At 39.5% G+C, this 20,097-nt stretch overlaps 1 long non-coding RNA gene across 3 annotated transcripts in view; it reads right to left on the bottom strand.

Annotated features, from left to right (window-relative positions):
- Positions 1 to 12,754, bottom strand: part of LOC133247972 (uncharacterized) — a 36,431-nt gene extending 23,677 nt beyond the window's left edge. Inside the window, exons 1-2 of one of the 3 annotated variants that reach the window (XR_009736580.1) lie at positions 12,420 to 12,754; positions 8,418 to 8,456 (exon numbers count right to left, since the gene is read on the bottom strand). This is a non-coding gene — a long non-coding RNA (uncharacterized LOC133247972). The remainder of the gene's footprint in view (positions 1 to 8,417; positions 8,457 to 12,419) is intronic. The other 2 variants (XR_009736579.1, XR_009736582.1) reach the window with 2 other exon arrangements.
- Positions 12,755 to 20,097: the final 7,343 nt, after the last annotated feature.

The following is a 20,097-nucleotide window of genomic DNA, read 5'->3' as shown; positions in this document are numbered from 1 at the left end:
CCAATAAGGCTGCCCAGTCTTTCTGTGGTCTAATAGGAGGAGCTAGCACAGATACTGTAGGAGCAACACCTACAGACTGTTTTGCACAGAGTGCAAAACTGAAGGGGCCAATAAATGGGCAACATTCTTGTTTGAAGTTCCTAAATTTTCTAAGTATGGAAAGTCTAAGGATGTCAATTTTCCAGACTTCTCTCTCTGTAAAGGAGACTAAGCATGCCATTTATCACCCTAATTGCATAATTAATTTTAATATAAAATAATCAGCAAAGTTGTCTTGTTGATTCAATTATAGGCATGGGACTCAAAGTGGTGTTGTTATATCTACTTTGACCACATCAATATAATCAAAACTTCTAGATAACTAGATAGTTCAAGCAAATCAGACCCCCATATCAACATTTGCAAAACAAATAGATCCGTGTCTTTTTTTTTCCTAAGCATTCACCATAGAATTTCTTTTTGAAATAGAAAGGCTCTCTGCTGCTGCTACTGCTGGTAAGTCACTTCAGTCGTGTCCGACTCTGTGCGACCCTACAGACAGCAGCCCACTAGGCTCCCCCATCCCTGGGATTCTCCAGGCAAGAACACTGGAGTGGGTTGCCATTTCCTTCTCCAATGCAGGAAAGTGAAAAGTGAAAGTGAAGTCGATCAGTCGTGTCCGACTCTTAGCGACCCCATGGACTGCAGCCTCCCAGGCTCCTCCGTCCATGGGATTTTCCAGGCAAGAGTACTGGGGTGGGGTGCCATTGCCTTCTCCAGAAAGGCTCTCTAGAGCATTTAAAGCTTTTTTTCTTTTTTCTTTTTTAATACCAGGGATTCAAACCAAGGGAAATATCAGGTTGGGTCAGGTTGGGTTTGGAGAGCATTTTGATGTTCTGGTTTTGTTCCATTTCAATCGCTTTAGAAAAATTTATATGTCAGTCACAGCACGAACTGACTCACAGAGGCTTTTTGAAGGAAGTGGGGTATGAAGTGGGGGACCTGTGGTCTGTTCGCAGTGCCATAGAAAAGAATAACTCAGGGTTTTCACTTCTTTCAGACTTGAATCTATTAATGAAATTCCTCGGCTCTTTTCTCTCATAGTTTTATTTTGGTGAAAACTCTTGATTTACATATAATTTTTCAGAAAAGAAAATTTCTTTGCGTAAAATGACATAAATCTGAAACACAATCTGATCCTTCCCCTCCATGTAAAAGTAGAAGCCAATGAAAAAATTCAGCTTTTACAACAATTTTAGGTGTACAGTGAGTGTTAACTTTGATTTCTCTCTAAACTGAACAACTCAAATGCTATTAACATTTACCTATAATTCTCAGCTTCAATGTCTTCCATCTTTTGGTAGTTTTTCCCTAAATAATCTTTGATTTCTTTACTTTTCTTTAAGGGTAAATCGAATTTAAGTCAATATGTTAGTAAAGGCATTATCTTTCTGAATATATGAGAAAAGTGCATTTTCCTAGTCTCTCTTTTTTCAGTTCTAAGTCATAGGCTACCTTAACTTTTTTTTTTAAAAAGTTAATACAATACATGTTTTGGTACCCAAATAATTTTTAGATTAGCTTGTGTCAACTAGGTATTCCTATTCTGTATTTTATTACTTTGATTAAATCTTTGCACTTGTCTATCAACCAACATTCCATTCTTAATATTATATATTTCTCTTTTTGAAAAACAATCTTCCAAGATAATATGATCTGTGTCTTCATAGCTTCATCCAGAAGAATTTTGACTAATTTCTAAGTTTATCATTCAGGTATTGGTTCAGCTGGTAAAGAAGCCACCTGCAATGTGTGAAACCTGGGTTTGATCCCTGGGTTGAGAAGATCCCCTGGAGAGGGAAATGCTACCTACTCCAGTATTCTGGCCTGGAGAATTCCAAGGACTGTATAGTCCATGGGGTAGCAAAGAGTTGGACATGACTGAGTGACTTTCACTTCACTTCACTATTGCAAAAAAAAAAAAAAAGATGAAATAACAGCAAACCCAAGGTCCACAGTAAGAACCCCAAATCCTGTCCTCCCCTGTCACAGATTAGCCTTGTTTGTGTTTGAATGGTGAAGACTGAGAGTTCCCACTGAAAAGCACAGGTTTTAGTGCCATCAGACCTGGATTTCAGCCCTAGCCCCGCTACATTCTCACCATGTGACCTTGGAATGTTTACTTATTCTGTCTAAAGTCTTAGTTTCTGCATCTTTAATATGGAGATCATTGAGTTACAGGGAAGAGTAAGCGTCATCTCTATGGAAATTGTTTAGTACAGACCCAAATACACAGTATGTTTTCAACACTATTTTTATCATCTTTTTGTCCTGTGTTTGTGAAAATGTAAAAAAAGTCTTGTTAAAAGGACAAAGAGAAATTTTCTGGGGGTACATGAGCAGAGAAATCTATCTCTGAAATTTCTAAGAAGTTTTCAAACCCTCTGCTGCTCTAAAGAATGCATTTTTAGACCCTGACTTACCAAAATTGATGATGTGGTGCGTAAGACAGCAACATGATTACATCACATAAAAACATTAACTCACAGTCAACTCCCAAATAGTTCCCTGGTCCCTACCCTCTCAGAGCTTATCATTTAATCCAGAGCACAACTGATATTATATATACCTACTAGTGAGAGGAAAAAAACCAACCAGAAAAGCATTGCTGGAGCAGCTGGAGGAAAGTATAACTCAACATATCTGTTGCTACTGAGTGGTTTAGGGAGGTGGGGAGGATGGTAGTATAAACCAAACAACTCATAGGAAGCTGTGGTTCAAAGAGGAAACAATCTTTTTTATACAAAACGATAGCCTTCAAGTTGTCCTAGTATAGTGGTTGATGATGCCAGGAAATCACATTGATTTACATAGAGTAAAGACTATGTGGATACAGAACCATGGGTCTCAACGCAACTTTTTATGCCTTAGAATAAAACCTGAGTGCCTTCTGCATGTTTAATCGGAAACTTCCATCGAAACTACTCAGTTTCTGAAAACAAGTGGTTGTATTTAGGATCCAATTTAACTGATGTACTAATTACTACATTAGACACTCATGAGTCAAGGTAAAGAGACCTTTTTAAATTAAGTTATTTATTTTAATTGAAAGATAATTACTTTGCAATATTGTGATTGTTTTTGCCATACATCAACATGAACCACCCACAGGGGCACATGTGTCCCCCCCATCCTGAACCCACCTCCCACTTCTATCCCCACACCACCCCTCTGAGTTGTTCCAGAGCACCAGCTTTGAGTGCCCTGCTTCATGCATCAAACTTGCACCAGTCATCTATTTTATATATGGTGATATACATGTTTCAATGCTGTTCTCTCAAAACATCCCACCTCACCTTCTCTCACAGAGTCCAAAAGTCTGTGTCTCTTTTGCTGCCTTGCATATAGCATCATCGTTACCATCTTTCTAAATTTTATACATATGTGTTAATATACAGTATTCGTGTTTCTCTTTCTGACTTACTTCACTCTGTATAATAAGCTCCAGTTTCATCCACCTCATTAGAACTGACTCACGTGTCCTCCTTTTTATAGCTGAGCAGTATTTTGACCACCTGATGCGAAGAGTTGACTCATTGGAAAAGACTCTGCTGCTGGGAGGGATTGGGGGCAGGAGGAGAAGGGGACGACAGAGGATAAGATGGCTGGATGGCATCACCGACTCGATAGACGTGAGTCTGAGTGAACTCCGGGAGATGGTGATGGACAGGGAGGCTGCGATTCATGGGGTCGCAAAGAGTTGGATACGACCGAGTGACTGAACTGAACTGAACTGAATATTCCATTGTGTATATGTACCACAACTTCCTTATCCATTCGTCTGCTGATGGACATCTAGGTTGCTTCCATGTCCTAGCTAATGTAAACAGTGCTATAATGAACGCTGGGGTACATGTGTCTCAGTAAAAAGACTTTAAAGTCTCAGACACTCAGCTTAGTTTATATTTGCTACCACCAAATGGACAACTTGCTGGTTATAGTTATGGTTTCTAAGCCCTTAGTGGTTAGGTCTCCAGGCATTTCAGTAATATGCTTCATTACTCTTTGAACTCACCACAGCTCTTCTCCACCTCAGAACTTCACTTAGAGGAATTTTAATTCAAATTGTTTTATTGTTTAATGAGAAAAGAAATGCTATTAACTCTACTTCTTATGCTACCATAGGAAGGTAGAATGGTGGCGGAGTAAAACTAGACATTCCATCTTTTATAGACATGGTTGGCCTTTGTTCTAATGTGCTTTTGTTACCTAAGTACTTTATTATACTGCCTTTGAGAAAAGGCTTTACTTTTTTTTTCTTAACTAGATGGTATAAACTCTTACATGTCTCTGCTTTTGTCCATGAAAGTGAAAGTGAAAGTCACTCAGTCGTGTCCAACTCTTTGTGACCCCATGGACTATATAGTTCATGGAATTCTCCAGGCCAGAATACTGGCATGCATAGTCTTTCCCTTCTCCAGGGGGTCTTCCCAACCAGTCTCCCACATTGCAGGTAGATTCTTTACCAGCTGACCCACAAGGGAAGCCCAAGAATACTGGAGTGGGTAGCCTATCTCTTCTCCAACGGAGCTTCCCGACCCATGAATTGAACTGGGGTCTCCTGTATTGCAGGTGGATTCTTTACCAAGTGAGCTATGAAGGAAGCCCATATACTTCCATAATCCTTGGATGTCTTTTCTCTCCTCTCTGTCAACACATTTAGTTTTGTATTTTAAAAATAAATGTGTTCTTTCAGGAACAGCATTCGATGAACCCACCACATTCCCCTAGCTAAGTAGAATCAATAGATTCCTACTAGGCATTTCTACTGCAGTTTGTTTATACACCTGTCTGATCTATTTATTTAATGTTCCTTGTGCTGTACTAATGCCAGAAGAGGCACTTATGGGCCACAGAGGCAACTCAAACAGGGACCAGTAGAGAGGCATCCCTGAGGGTCAACAGTAATAGGGGCTTCACTGAAATTTAACAAAGCCAAGAGGGATTACTACATGAACAGGAATAGGAAAGGACAAAAATAGTGTTTACAAAATGATGGCCAATGATTTAGTGGGTGGATCACTCATAAGACAACTCCTAGATACCAATGAGTAATTTGAGAAGAAGTAGAACCAAATAAAACCCTTTTGTAAGAATCATTTTGATCCTATCTTAATCCCTAGAACCAGATATCCTGGAATGTGAAGTCAAGTGGCCTTAGAAAGCATCACTACGAACAAAGCTAGTAGAAGTGATAGAATTCCCAAATCCTGAAAGATGATGCTGTGAAAGTGCTGCACTCAATATGCCAGCAAATTTGGAAAACTCAGCAGTGGCCACAGGACTGGAAAAGATCAGTTTTCATTCCAATCCCAAAGAAAGGCAATGCCAAAGAATGCTCAAACTACTGCACAATTGCACTCATCTCACACGGTAGTAAAGTAATGCTCAAAATCATCCAAGCCAGGCTTCAGCAATATGTGAAAAGTGAACTTCCAGATGTTCAAGCTGGTTTTAGAAAAGGCAGAGGAACCAGAGATCAAATTGCCAACATCCGCTGGATCATGGAAAAAGCAAGAGAGTTCCAGAAAAACATCTATTTCTGCTTTATTGCCTATGCCAAAGCCTTTGACTGTGTGGATCACAATAAACTGTGGAAAATTCTGAAAGAGATGGGAATACCAGTCCACCTGATCTGCCTCTTGAGAAGTCTGTATGCAGGACAGGAAGCAACAGTTAGAACTGGACATGGAACAACAGACTGGTTCCAAATAGGAAAAGGAGTGCGTCAAGGCTGTATATTGTCACCCTGTTTATTTAACTTCTATGCAGAGTACATCATGAGAAACGCTGGACTGAGAGAAACACAAGCTGGAATCAAGATTGCCGGGAGAAATATCAATAACCTCAGATATGCAGATGACACCTCCCTTATGGCAGAAAGTGAAGAGGAACTCAAAAGCCTCTTGATAAAAGTAAAAGTGGAGAGTGAAAAAGTTGGCTTAAAGCTCAACATTCAGAAAATGAAGATCATGGCATCCGGTCCCATCACTTCATGGGAAATAGATAGGGAAACAGTGGAAACAGTGTCAGACTTTATTTTTCTGGGCTCCAAAATCAGTGCAGATGGTGACTGCAGCCATGAAATTAAAAGACGCTTACTCCTTGGAAGGAAAGTTTTGACCAACCAGATAGCATATTCAAAAGCAGAGACATTACTTTGCCAACAAAGGTTCGTCTAGTCAAGGCTATGGTTTTTCCAGTGGTCATGTATGGATGTGAGAGTTGGACTGTGAAGAAGGCTGAGTGCTGAAGAATTGATGCTGTGTTGTTGGAGAAGACTCTTGAGAATCCCTTGGACTGCAAGGAGATCCAACCAGTCCATTCTGAAGGAGATCAGCCCTGGGATTTCTTTGGAAGGACTGATGCTAAAGCTGAAACTCCAGGACTTTGGCCACCTCATGCGAAGAGTTGACTCATTGGAAAAACTGATGCTGGGAGGGATTGGGGGCAAGAGGAGAAGGGGTGACAGAGGATGAGATGGCTGGATGGCATCACTGACTCGATGGACGTGAGTTTGAGTGAACTCCGGGAGTTGGTGATGGACAGGGAGGCCTGGCGTGCTGCGATTCATGGGGTCTCAAAGAGTCGGACAGGACTGAGCGACTGATCTGATCTGATCTGATCTAACCCCTAAAAAACATTGAATGTATTCGTTAATTCACTAATTCATTTTCCCCCTTTAAACTGTGCTTCTTAAAGGCAGGGAATATTTTTTTCCTTCTAAATTTGGGTCATAGTCTTGCTGAGAAAAATATATATTGAATTACATTCTTTCAGTCAGCTTCTTTGAATATTAAACCATTTAGATTGTTACTTTTAAAATGCCTAGGAGTCGTTCATCATAAGAAAAAGATCAATAGTGATTTTCAATTTCTCTGACTTTGAAAAGTGCTTTGGTTAACATGCTAAGCAAACCATAAGATGGGAACATTTGAGGTTTCATTTCTCCTTCTTCCTGTGCACTGATTAAACTTAATTTCCCCATTGTTAATTTCTTGTACTTTCTCCCAAAATTACTTTCAGAAAATAAAGCTGTTTTTGGCATAGATTTTTGTACACAGAAGTACTCTATTCAGCTCTGAGCATAAGAATCATTTCATTAAATATTGATAATATCACTAATTTATATATCTCTTTACTCTTGTAATACACAGACACATAGTCTCTCAGATGATTCTTAAACCAACCCTCTTGAAATAAGCAGGTAACTATTATTGAATCCATAATCTATGTGGAAGCTGAAGTCATTAGAAGCCAGTAAGTCAGAGTTCAAACTAGGTCTTCTGTCTCCGTATTTATATTCTTTCCACTGTAGCAGAAGACGTTACATCTTGGTGCTTTTCCTCAAACTTTGTTCCAGGAACATGCATAAAGCACTTGTGAGCTCAGATTTCCTATGTACCATCTCTCTCTTTCTTGACCACATCCCTTCAAACTCTGCCCTTTGTAGATTTTGACCTCTGAGTGCCTCTGGACTTACATAAAGTATTTATTCTTCCCAGGGTAACCAAGTAAAATATAACAAATAAAAGGAACATCAGGATGGGCAAACACAAATGTGTATTAGCCTATTAAATCATCTATTCCCAAGAACAATGGTTCACAGAAATTGGAGATGAAAAAGACCTATGAGGTCATCTTATCCACCCCCATGCCAAAGCAGGTTCAAGCCCAGAATACTGACAGCCAAGTTGTCGTTTAGTTTCCAGCCCTGCCTTTTGAGGCTCTAGATTGTATCTCCTGCTGGAATCTGCTGGAGGGAGAATAGCAAAGTGATCTCAAAGTTGGAGCACCAACTGGGGTCCCAAGGGTCTTATTGCTCCTTGCAGAGGACAGTGTGCTTGTAATTGATCAGTTCTCCCCTAATGGATGTGGTCATAATCAGGAGTGATTCCCACAGAAACTTGCATAGGCTGAGAATGAAAGTCCAAACTAATAAAAAACACACAAGCTCAAATTCTTTCTGAAGTGAGAAATGCGTGATGGGGATGGCATAATACACACACACAAGCAGTTTGTGTGACTGGGAAACACGCCAAAGCCAATGCTTTGATTCTTTCCCTATCATTTCCTAATTAATCTCTGAGACAAATCAGTCAGCCTCAAAGCTGGAGTGCTGAAAGTTTCTAGAGGTCCCTAAGTAGCCCCTTTAAAAAACAATATTTGAAGAGCAACAGTCACATATATAATCATTCTTTATATAGGCCTTCTTTTTTTAACTCTACCCTTATATGAGAGAATACTTCATTCTATATTTTAAAAAAAAAATATTGCTGAAAGAAAGTAAATACATGTTCTTAAGTCTAAGGAAAAGAATACCATGCTGAGAGTTTTAAAAAATGGAATAATAACCAGGTTCTTATTTAATCACTCACCAACCATGTGACCAGGAGAAAGGTACTTCCTTTTCTTTCCTATGAAATAAGAGCACAAAACAACATATTACCTCTAAACTATTTCCTATTTCTAAAGCCAAAGAGCCCCTAAAATCTATTTATTTCCAGAAAAAGCAATGGAAAAGTGACTCCCCTATTTTTCTGGTTTGCCAGGATGCCCTCAACCAGACAGATCTAGGAGAACTTGAAATGTTAAGAGAATGAACTTCCATTTTATGCTTCCGTTTTCAGAGATGTTACATTAGTATCTTCTAGGAGAGAGATATTGGAAAACAAACTGTAAGTTTAGACACAAATGTTTCCCTGTGTAAGTCTGAATTCCTACTACAGAAGTTTTGGGCAGGAATGAGCTTCAAAGGCAGTACCCTGCCTCAGTCACTGTTTCCTCCCCTGTCTCTACCACTTAGCTCCCTGCCACTTCCTTCCCTGCCCACGCTATCTCACTTCCAGCCTCCCTCCATCTCTTCCCTCCCTCCCTCGATCCCCCTTCCTCCCTTTCTTTCCAGGCCCCAGCCAGTCTCTGTACCATTTCCAGGAAGCACATTTCTCTTTAATATCCCAGACGTTCTTAAAGAACTCCTAATCTAAGCTCCTTTCCCACTGTTGTTCCTCAGTCACTAAAGTGTCTGACTCTTTGGGACCCCATGGACCGCAGCACACTAGGCTTCCCTGTCCTTCACTATCTCTAGGAGTTTGTTCAAACTCATGTCAATTGAGTCAGTGATGCCATCCAATCATCTCATCCTCTGTCACCCCCTTTTCCTGACCTCAATCTTTTCCAGCATGAGGGTCTTTTCCAATGAGTCTCTTTGCTGTTTGCATCAAGTGGCCAAAGTATTGGAGCTTCAGCTTCAGTTGATTGATTTTTGCCTCAGTAGCAATTTTTATCTTATCTTTATCCCAATCTCTATCTTACCTCTTTAAATAACTATCTTTGGCCAACACTGTGGGTTTAAATTTGGCTTCCTTCCAGTTCGGTTCAGTTCAGTCACATAGTCGTGTCTGCCTCTTTGCGACACCATGGACGGCAGCATGCCAGGCCTCCCTGTCCTTCACCAAGTCCCAGAGTTTACTCAAACTCATGTCCATTGTGTCAGTGATGCCATTCAACCATCTCATCCTCTGTTGTCCCCTTCTCCTCCCACCTTCAATTTTTCCCAGCATCAGGGTCTTTTCAAATGAGTCAGTTCTTTGCATCAGGTGGCCAAAGTATTGCAGCATCAGCTTCAGTATCAGTCCTTTCAATGAACACTCAGGACTGATTTCCTTTAGGACTGACTAGTTCAATTTCCTTGCAGTCCAAGGGACTCTCAAGAGTCTTCTCCAATACCAAAGTTCAAAACATCAATTCGTTGATGCTTAGATTTCTTTATAGTCCAACTCTCACATCCATACATGACAACTGGAAAAACCATAACTTTGACTAGAGGGACCTTTGTTGGCAAAGTGATGTCCCTGCTTTTTAATAATCTGTCTAAGTTGGCGATAACTTTCCTTCCAAGGAGCAAGTGTGTTTTAATTTTATGGCTATAATCACCATCTGCAGTGATTTTGGAGCCCCCAAAAATAAAGTCTGTCATTGTTTCAACTGTTTCACCATCTATTTGTCATGAAGTGATGGGACCAAGCCAGGTTTTTCACTCTCCTCTTTCACTTTCATCAAGAGGCTCTTTAGTTCTTCTTTGCTTTCTGCCATAAGGGTGGTGTCATCTGCATATCTGAGTTTATTGATATTTCTCCTGGCAATCTTGATTCCAGCTTGTGTTTCATCCAGTCCAGCATTTCTCATGATGTACTCTGCTTGTAAGTTAAACAAGCAGGGTGACAATACACAGCCTTGATGTACTCCTTTCCCGATTTGGAACCAGTCTGCTGTTCCATGTCCATTTCTAACTGTTGCTTCTTCACCTGCATGCAGATTCCTCAGGAGGTAGGTAAGGTGGTCTGGTATTCCCATCTCTTGAAGAATTCTCTACACTTTGTCATTATCCACGCAGTCAAAGGCTTTTGCATAGTCAATAAAGCAGAAGTAAATGTTTTTCTAGAACTCTCTTGCTTTTTCGATGATCCAATAGACATTGGCAATTTGATCTCTGGTTCCTCTTCCTTTTCCAAATCCAGCTTGAACATCTGGAAGTTCATGGTTCACATACTGTTGTAGCCGGGCTTGGAGAATTTTGAGCATTATTTTGCTAGTATGTGAGATGAGTGCAATTGTACGGTAGATTGAACATTCTACATCATTGCCTTTCTTTAGGATTGGAATGAAAACTGACCTTTTCCAGTCCTGTGGCCACTGCTGAGTTTTCCAAATTTGCTGGCATATTGAGTGTAGCACTTTCACAGCATCACCTTTTACAATTTGAAATAGCTCAGCTGGAATTCCATCACCCCTACTAACTTTGTTCATAGTGATGCTTTCTAAGGCCCACTTGACTTCTCATTCCAGGACGTCTGGCTACAGGTGAGTGATCACTCACCTGTAGCTCAATCACCATCATGATTATCTGAGTCATGATGATCTTTTTTGTATAGTTCTTCCTTTGAGAGCTAAGGTGTAAATTTTCCTTCTTACTTGTTTCTCTTTCCTTTCCTTGTCACTTTCAAGGTAATTTTCTAAATCATACAAACCATCTTTATTTCTCTCTCTGAGAATTGTATAGTTCTCCCAGGTGGCTCAGTGGTAAAGAATTGCAGGAGATACAGATTCCATCCCTGGGTCAAGAAGATCTCCTGGAGAAGGCAATGGCAACCCACTTACCAGTATTCTTGACTGGACAGAGGAGCCTGGTGAGCTACAATCCATGGGGTTGCAAAGAGTCAGACACGACTGAGCAACTAAGCACAGCACAACAAGGTGTTAAATAAACTCTCATTGTACCTCATAGCCCTAAGAATTTTAGGGAAAATTCACATCTGACCTTTCAGGCCCCAGTTACAGAATACAGTCTGCCTGTCTTTTCCGTGATCAACAGTTGCTAAAATAATATATTCAATTATATAAATTATCTGTTATGTATGGTTATTTTTATTAACAGAAAAAATAAGTGGATATAGAAAATAAGAGAAAGAAGATGAGAATAGAAAAGATGAGTACATATTTTTTCAATTCATCTTTGAACAAATTAAGAGAAGATGAGTCAAAGTATAATTTGCCCTTTACTTGAACCATTGAGTTTAGCTAGGGATAAAAAGGACTGACATAATTGTATCAGAGTGAACTCATAAATGTTCATCAGGCAGAACTAAGTTATTTTAACTCTAATGTGAGGACAGAGTTGGGGTGTGATAGCTCTGAGTACAAAGAGGATTATCTATCCCAAGCACCTATTTTACTGAGATACATGTTTGGAAGGCTTCAGGATATGAAAGCTGACACCATTAATTATGATGTAGAAGGAGAAATATCAGGACAGCATCTGGTTTCTGTGCTGCAAACTCCCTCAGTAATTTTGAGGGCTCTATTACCTTCTAACACCATTTATTAAACAAGCATAAAAGCCCGATAATGCATTGGTCAGCAGTGAGAATGAACTTTGGTTCTCTTAGGATCCTCTTCCTTGACTTAAGTTCAGATTGACTGTTTTAATCCAGTGGCTATATGTAGATTAGAACCGAGGTAAATAGATTTTGATTTCAACTTTTAGATTTGAATATTTTAAAAGAAGAGGAAAAATAAAGGAAGCATTATAATCACTAATCACTCACACACAGACACACACACACACACACATCACTTTTTTATTTCACCAAATTATGCTCACAGACAAGGGTTATCTTTGCCAGGAATATATTTAACTCCTGTTCACTGTGGAATTATACTTAATAACAGTATTTCACAAACCAATAGTATACAGGATAATGCCTTTGAATAAACCAATAAAGAAATAGGATACTCCAAACTAATGACAGATCAATTACACTATTGTTCCAAGTGAAGGAGAGAGAAAAGAAATAAAGTCAAGTTTAGTACAGATGTACCTTTCTCTGAGTTGCTTCTCAAAAGAGTCAGCTGACACAAGCAACAGCTGACATCTAGCTGCTAGCGCAAATCAAAAGTTCCTTTTCTCTAGAGCACAATGCTAACAGAACAGAGGCCCCAGTGTTGATGAAAAAGATCCCTTCATGGATCCAATATATAGTTTTCACCAGTGTTGACCAAGAGTAGCCTTCCCATGACAAGAACTGATGCCCTAAGGTCTTCAGAGAGCTATTTAAATCAGCAAAGAGTAGCCTTGCACATATTTAATGCTTTCAGAAAATCTTCATATATTCTTGGTATTTAAAGTTTAAATGCCCATGACATCATAGTTGCTCCTCTATGACTTCATGTCAATAAGCACACAGTAGCACAATCCCAGGGACGGGGGAGCCTGATGGGCTGCTGTCTATGGGGTCACACAGAGTTGGACACGACTGAAGCGACTTAGCAGCAGCAGCAGCACAATTTGATGACACCATCCTGACTTGGCCTCCCCTATATGAGCAAATTCATCCTTAGACCAAAACAACTTCACTTAAACTAGGAACAAGTGGATTTGAAATCATAAACAAATCAATACATAACAATGCATCCTGTGACCCACCACTTATAGACTAATTAATCCTAAGGGCCCAAAATCCCAAACAAATCTAAGTTCACAAAAATATCAGTCCACCCTGTGAGTCTATATCACTTAAAATCTAATTTCCCCTTAATTTCTGTTTTTGCTACTGCAAAACTTTTAAAATAAATATTTTATATTATCAGCAAAAATATAACAAATAATTCTTTAATATGGTGTCACATCCAATCACCAAAAAATCAAAATTTAAGTTTATTAACCCACTTAGTTAAGCTTCCTTGACTATTGTATTTCCCTGTAAATGGCATTTTTATAAAACTCTAGGAGTTACCACATTGCATAGCACTAGCTGCAACAGCAACATTCAAGGCTGTCATTATTTTAGGAAATGCATGTTTTTGTTTTCTTTGAAATTCTTGCAGTTATCTATAGGGTTTCTGTAGTAGTTCAGACAGTAAAGAATCTGCCCTCCATGGGGGAGACCCAAGTTCGACCCCTAGATTGGTTAAGTCCCCTGGAGAAGGGAGTGGCAACCCACTCCAGTATTCTTGCCTTGGAGAATCCCCATGGACAGAGGAGCCTGGTGGGTTGCAGTCCATATGGTCACAAAGAGTCGGACACAACTGAAGCGACTTAGCACCCATGCAGCTTCTATTGTTATATTCATTACCTATTCTAGTTTACACACCCTATCATGTTGTGTTCCTTATTTTCCCCTTGGCTCCATTAGATTAGGGCAAAATTCGTCTTCAAGCATGTCATCATGATCCAGTTTCCCATATTATATGTACCTGGTTGAGGAGGCATCATGGTCATGGGTACTTGTATCACAGGTATATTGAAAAGTCTAGCAGTAGTAACGGTATTTTGGTTCCAGTCCATCAATACATCTATAGGAACATGGTTTCCTTCTATCATAAGGTGACTTTCTGTGGTCTATTATAATTGATCATCAATCTTGAAAAAAAAAAATCTTTATCTTTTTGAGATCTAATTCCTTTCAGAATTATCCCCAATTGCTTTCTTCAGAATATCCAGTGCCCAGTCTGTTTCCCTCTGAAAATCATTTATATTTTGTAAAATGCTGCTATTTGTATCCATCTGTGGTCTAATAATGATAATGTCCCCATTGTAAATATTAAATTAGGCTTGTCTGTTTTCAAAATTTTTGCAGTCCAAATTAATTAAATCAAAGTGAAATTTTTAAAATGCTGCTGCCATCATGACTCTAATTAGTTTTCCAACAAGTCCAATAGGAATGGTAGGGGTTTTCTTACCTTTAATGAATCAATCTTTACTATTGGTTACAAATTAGGCATACAACTGGGTGGATCAAATTGACCACAAATAGGGAGCCTATATCTGGCTTTAAGATCCTGTGTGTTGAATTTTAGAGTGTATGCTACTATAGAGGGCTCTTCTTTACAATAAAAAGTTTAATAAGCATAGTTTCCCATATTTGGGGAGTCAAGACAGGAAGTCCCAGAGTGGACCACCATGGATAATGATAAGCATTATATATTAAATTTCCAATGTATCATCTACATATATTACATGGTATTCTCATTTACTTGAAGTCAAGGCACAGTTTCCATGGGCTATAGTTCACTTTCTAATGGGTCAATATGGGTTGTATAATGTAAGTAGTGGGTATTGTAAGTGATCTAATGTGGGCTTATGAATGTTTAGTGTTAAGAGTATCCCATGAATTATCATGAGGATATGCTGTAACTATATCTATTCTTAAGATTAAGTCATCATTGCTCATGACTGCAGTATGATACTTAGAATTTCATTGGTAAATTCTTGTTGGTGTGATCTTTAAGTTGCTAACAGGTCCCACATGTTTGATCTCAACTTTTTCACTTTTAGCTCTAAGTTCCCACCAGTCATCTATAGATTCCTTGTGCTTTCTATTTTTTTTTTTTAAGGTTGGTATTATTATTTTTTAATTAATTTATTTTAATTGGAGGCTAATTATTTTACAATAATAGTAAATTTGTAGTGGTTTTTGCCATACATTAACATGAATCAGCCATAGGTGTACATGTGTCCTCCATACTGAATCCCCCCTCCCACCTCCATCCCCATCCCATCCCTCATCCCAGTGCACCAGCCCTGAGTGCTCTGTTTCATTCATTGAACCTGGACTGGCGATCTATTTCACATATGGTAATATACATGTTCCAATGCTATTCTCTCAAATCTTCCCACCCTCACCTTCTCCCACAGAGTCCAAAAGTCTGTTCTTTACATCTGTGTTTCTTCTGCTGTCTTGCATATAGGGTCTTCATTACCATCTTTCTAAATTCCATATATATGAGTTAATATACTGCATTGGTGTTTTTCTTTCTAACTTACTTCACTTTGTATAATAGGCTCCAGTTTCATCCACCTGATTAGAACTGATTCAAATGCATTATTTTTAATAGCTGAGTAAGGAGATCCAACCAGTCCATTCTGAAGGAGATCAGCCCTGGGATTTCTTTGGAAGGAATGATGCTAAAGCTGAAACTCCAGTGCTTTGGCCACCTCATGAGAAGAGTTGACTCACTGGAAAAGACTCTGATGCTGGGAGGGATTGGGGGCAGGAAGGGAAGGGGACGACAGAGGATGAGATGGCTGGATGGCATCACTGACTCGATGGATGTGAGTCTGAGTGAACTCTGGGAGTTGGTGATGGACAGGGAGGCCTGGTGTGCTGCAATTCATGGGGTCGCAAAGAGTCAGACATGACTGAGCGACTGAACTGAACTGAATATTCCATTGTGTATATGTACCACAGTTTTCTTATCCATTCATCTGCCTATGGACACCTAGTTTGCTTCCATGTCCTAGCTATTGTAAACAATGCTGCAATGAATATTGGGGTACACATGTCTCTTTCAACTCTGGTTTCCTCGGTGTGTGTGCCCAGCAATGGGATTGCTGGGTCATATGGCAGTTCTGTTTCCTGTTTTTTAAGATTCCTTGTGCTTTCTGTTCCACAAATCATTATTTTAGACCAGTTTGAAATCTTTAAGGTGTCATTAGTATAATATAGATTTTCTGCACTGAAAACTCAAGGCTCCTGCTTTCCAAGTGGTTGTATTTACATCTGAGTTGGATTTTGTGCATCCTAGTACCTGTACTGGTTCTGCAAAACTTGTTTCACCACTACTAGAATCATCAGCCTGTAGCCTATATTCACAATATGTGTACACCAAAGTAGAGTAAGAAATGTGGGGCACTGTTGTTGCTGTTCAGTCGCTCAGTCATGTTCAACTCTTTGCTATCCCTTGGACTGCATCATGCCAGGCTTCTCTGTCCTTCACTGTCTCCCAAAGTTTGTTCAAACTCATGTCCATTGAGTCGGTGATGCTATCCAACTATCTCACCCTCTGTCACCCCCTTCTCCTCCTGCCCTCAACCTTACCCAGCATCAGGGTCTTTTCTGTTCACATCAAGTGGCCAATGTATTGGAGTTTCAGTTTCAGCATCAGTCTTTCCAATGAATATTCATGGTTGATTTCCTTTAGAATTGATTGGTTTGATCTTCCTGCTGTCCAAGGGACTTGGGCCATGGGCCACCATAATTTGGGGCATAGGTCATCATAATGTTCGGTTCATGGTTTTGTTACTTAGTGCTTCATTACATGGAGATTTAGTATAATTTAATAAACCAAAGCTTAGATTATAATTTGTTGATGGCACTGTTATATTGATCTGTTTTGTTATAGTGCCAAACTGAGAGTTTGTATCTCTTTACTGTGGGTGTGAATGGTCTTATACACTCAGGCCCAGAGTAAACAATAAATATAGATTCTGTTCACATTGACTTTTGGCAGCACATTGATGATAGACATACTTACTAAATTTTACCTGACTATGCCTCATTCCTTATTATTGTACCACTGTTGTTTTGTTTAAGAAACAAATCTTGGTCTTCTTCCAAGATTATCTATATTCTTTGATGTAGTCATACTGCCAGGTTTGGAGGCATCTCTGTAATGTTTATTGCTTAAAAAGTTCCTTTCAGATACACATTGTGACATAACCTTACCATTTGGGTAACCTATAGAATACTTATATATATAAGACAGGCCAAGTTCATTTGTTTCATAATTCAGATTTGGAAGTACCAAATAAAAAACTTCTGTGTTGCCAGTTGAGTTCAGAGTATAAAAGAGAATTAGTGTAGGGCTTCAAAAATGCATCTCATTATAAAATTCTGTAGTGAATGTGGCAATTGTTGTCTCAGGTATAGCTCAACTACCCTAATGGAACAGGTGAATCCATTCTGTGGCATGAATTCTAACCTCTGTGCTGCCAGTGCTATCATGTCCCTGTGGAATTCCTAAGTATAGAGGTTATTTTATATGGAAGTAGAGATAGTTTGTACAATGGCAACCCACTCCAGTACTCTTGCCTGGAAAATCCCATGGACGGAGGAGCCTGGTAGGCTGCAGTCCATGGGGTCCCTAAGAGTCGGACATGACTGAGAGATTTCACTTTGGTGAGATCAGTAAGTATTTCATTAAATACATCATTGGTAAGTTGAGTGTACTTTGTATGGTCTGTGTAGTGTTTTCTATTTCCTCTACTGTGTGCTTTATTTCTTTTTCCCCACAGTCATAACATTGTTATTGTCAGTCACTAAGTCCTGTCTGACTGTTTTAGAGCCCATGGCTTCCCTGTCTTTCACTGTCTCTCAAAGAGTCCTGGGAGAGATTTCTCAGATGAGATAGTCCTTTAGATGAGTACTTTAAGTGCCAACTACATGACCCATTGTCTCAAGTAGTGGTTCTACATGTGTCATGAGATTTGTCATCTTTTGCCCTGACAGTTGGTAAAATGAATTCAAAGAGCATCCTACAAGGGTGACGCACTGTTGCATTTCTACAAATGCATTTGTGGCGCTTGTGTTTAGAAAGCATATGTAACCTGTCATTTTTTGGGTATTTAAAGTATCTGGAATAGTCCCACCAGTATGGTAAATAGAATTTTCCTTCCACTGTATGTTCAATTCTTTCACAGGGTGTGTGTGCTCAGTTGCTCAGTTGTGTCCAACTCTTTGGGATCCCATGGACTGTAGCCTGTCAGGCTCCTCTGTCCATTGGATTTTCTGAGCAACAATACTGGAATGGGTTGCGTTTCCTCTTCCAAGAGATCTCCTTGACCCAGGGATCGAGCTCACATCTCTTGCCTCTCCTGCAATGGCAAGTTTACCACGGCAACACCTTTCATAGCATGAGATATTAAACTGAATGTTTCACATTTCCATGCAAAAGGGGTTTAAATATTTTCTAACAAAGCTTTATTAATGTGAGTATATGTGGAAACTTGCGTGATAGTTTGTAGTCCTGCTTGACTTTGCTAAAGCCAAATACTTGTCTTTATATCGTGTAGGATTTTGATCTACTAGGTAAGGATCAGTGTTAGTACTAATTGGGCTAACAAGGTGTTTCACTAACAAACAAAGTATGCATAGGAGAGATAGCTACACTAGAACTTGGTGCTGAGGTTGCAGAGGATGCTACTGACAGAAGATAATAAACAATTTAAGCAGCACACGATACCTGGGGCTACCAAATGGTGGATAACTAGTCTCCAGATTTTGAATGAGAAGAACAGCAAGTTGGCCTAGTACAGAGCTTCTTCAACTTATGATAGGGTTACATTGTCCAGCAAAAAATCTCCAGCCGCTTTTAACATGTTCAATCAGTCACAGTACCTTCTCCGTACACTGCACGATTTTTTTTTTTTTTTGCATTTCAGTTGCATTTTTACCTTTCTTGAAATAATAAAGCATAATATGCTGAAATGTGGCTTTTTTCTTCCATTTTCAATATTAAAATGGCCACACAAATATTCACCAATTTTGATGTTTTTTAAATGCATGCTGATGTGACAGCTGTCATAATACAATCAAACAAAATTGTTTTGAATAAAGCTAACGACAACTAACCACTACTAGAACCATCTTATGGATAAAGTCAACTCCTGTGGAGGTGCAAGTGGAGGTTTCCTCTGCTTGTCAGCTTCCCTCAGTTCTTGGCCTCTCCATTGATGGAAGGTGAGTAAATGAAGTCAATGACAAGGAGTAGAAAGGAGAGTTCAGGCTTCATGATGCTGGCGATGTTGGTAGTCCTCAGTTGCAATAATGTGACCAGGATGGTGATATGTAGAGAGAACAGAGAGTGTCACAAATAGTACAGCAGTATCTTGACCAGAGGGTGGCATTCTAGTTGGGAATAGTTTCACAACTACTATTGTTGGTAATACCTATGGAATACCCATAGCTACAATGAATATAGTATCCAATAGTGAGTAATAAGCAAAACAGTGAGGCCGGTAGGCAGCATGCAGCACTGACCCACTTAGAAATGTTTATAAACTTTATAGGTTATCTTTATTTCACAGATGCTAACAAAAGAAAAATAATCTGTAATTTTCCAATTCATTCTTGCTATTGTTCTTATCACTCAAGGAAATCTATAACCATTGTGGCTATTTCTGTCAATAATGCCCCCAACTATAGAATAGGAAAGGCTAGAGATCTCTTCAGGAAAATTAAAGATACCAAAGGAACATTTCATGCAAAGATGGGCACAATAAAGGACAGAAATGGTATGGACCTAACAGAAATGGAAGATGTTAAGAAATAGCAAGAATACACAGAAGAACTATACAAAAAAGATCTTAAGGATCCAGATAACCAAACAGTATGATCACTCGCCTAGGGCCAGACATCCTGGAATGGAAAGTCAAGAGGGCCTTGCAACATGCATGCATCCATGTCAAGTCACTTCAGTCATGTGCGACTCTTTGTGACCCTAGGGACTGTAGCCAACTAGGCTCCACTCTTTATGGGAATAGCCAGGCAAGAATACTGGAGTGGGTTGTCATGCCCTCCTCCAGGGGATCTTCCCTACGCAAGTATCGAAACCAGTCTCCTGAAGCTCCTGCATTGCAGGCAGATTCTTTATTGCTGAACCACCAGGGAAGCCCCAGCCCTGCAACATGCTGGGCTAAATATCAGGTATCCAGTAGATGCCGATTGACTGATTGATTACATTCTTTGCAGCCCACCATGGCGAAGTTCTATACAGTCA

This window comes from Bos javanicus, chromosome 5 (genome assembly GCF_032452875.1).
Source record: "Bos javanicus breed banteng chromosome 5, ARS-OSU_banteng_1.0, whole genome shotgun sequence".
Taxonomy (NCBI): Eukaryota; Metazoa; Chordata; class Mammalia; order Artiodactyla; family Bovidae; genus Bos; species Bos javanicus.
Note: the sequence above shows the minus strand (reverse complement) of the source record. Positions and strands in the feature narration are given on the sequence as shown.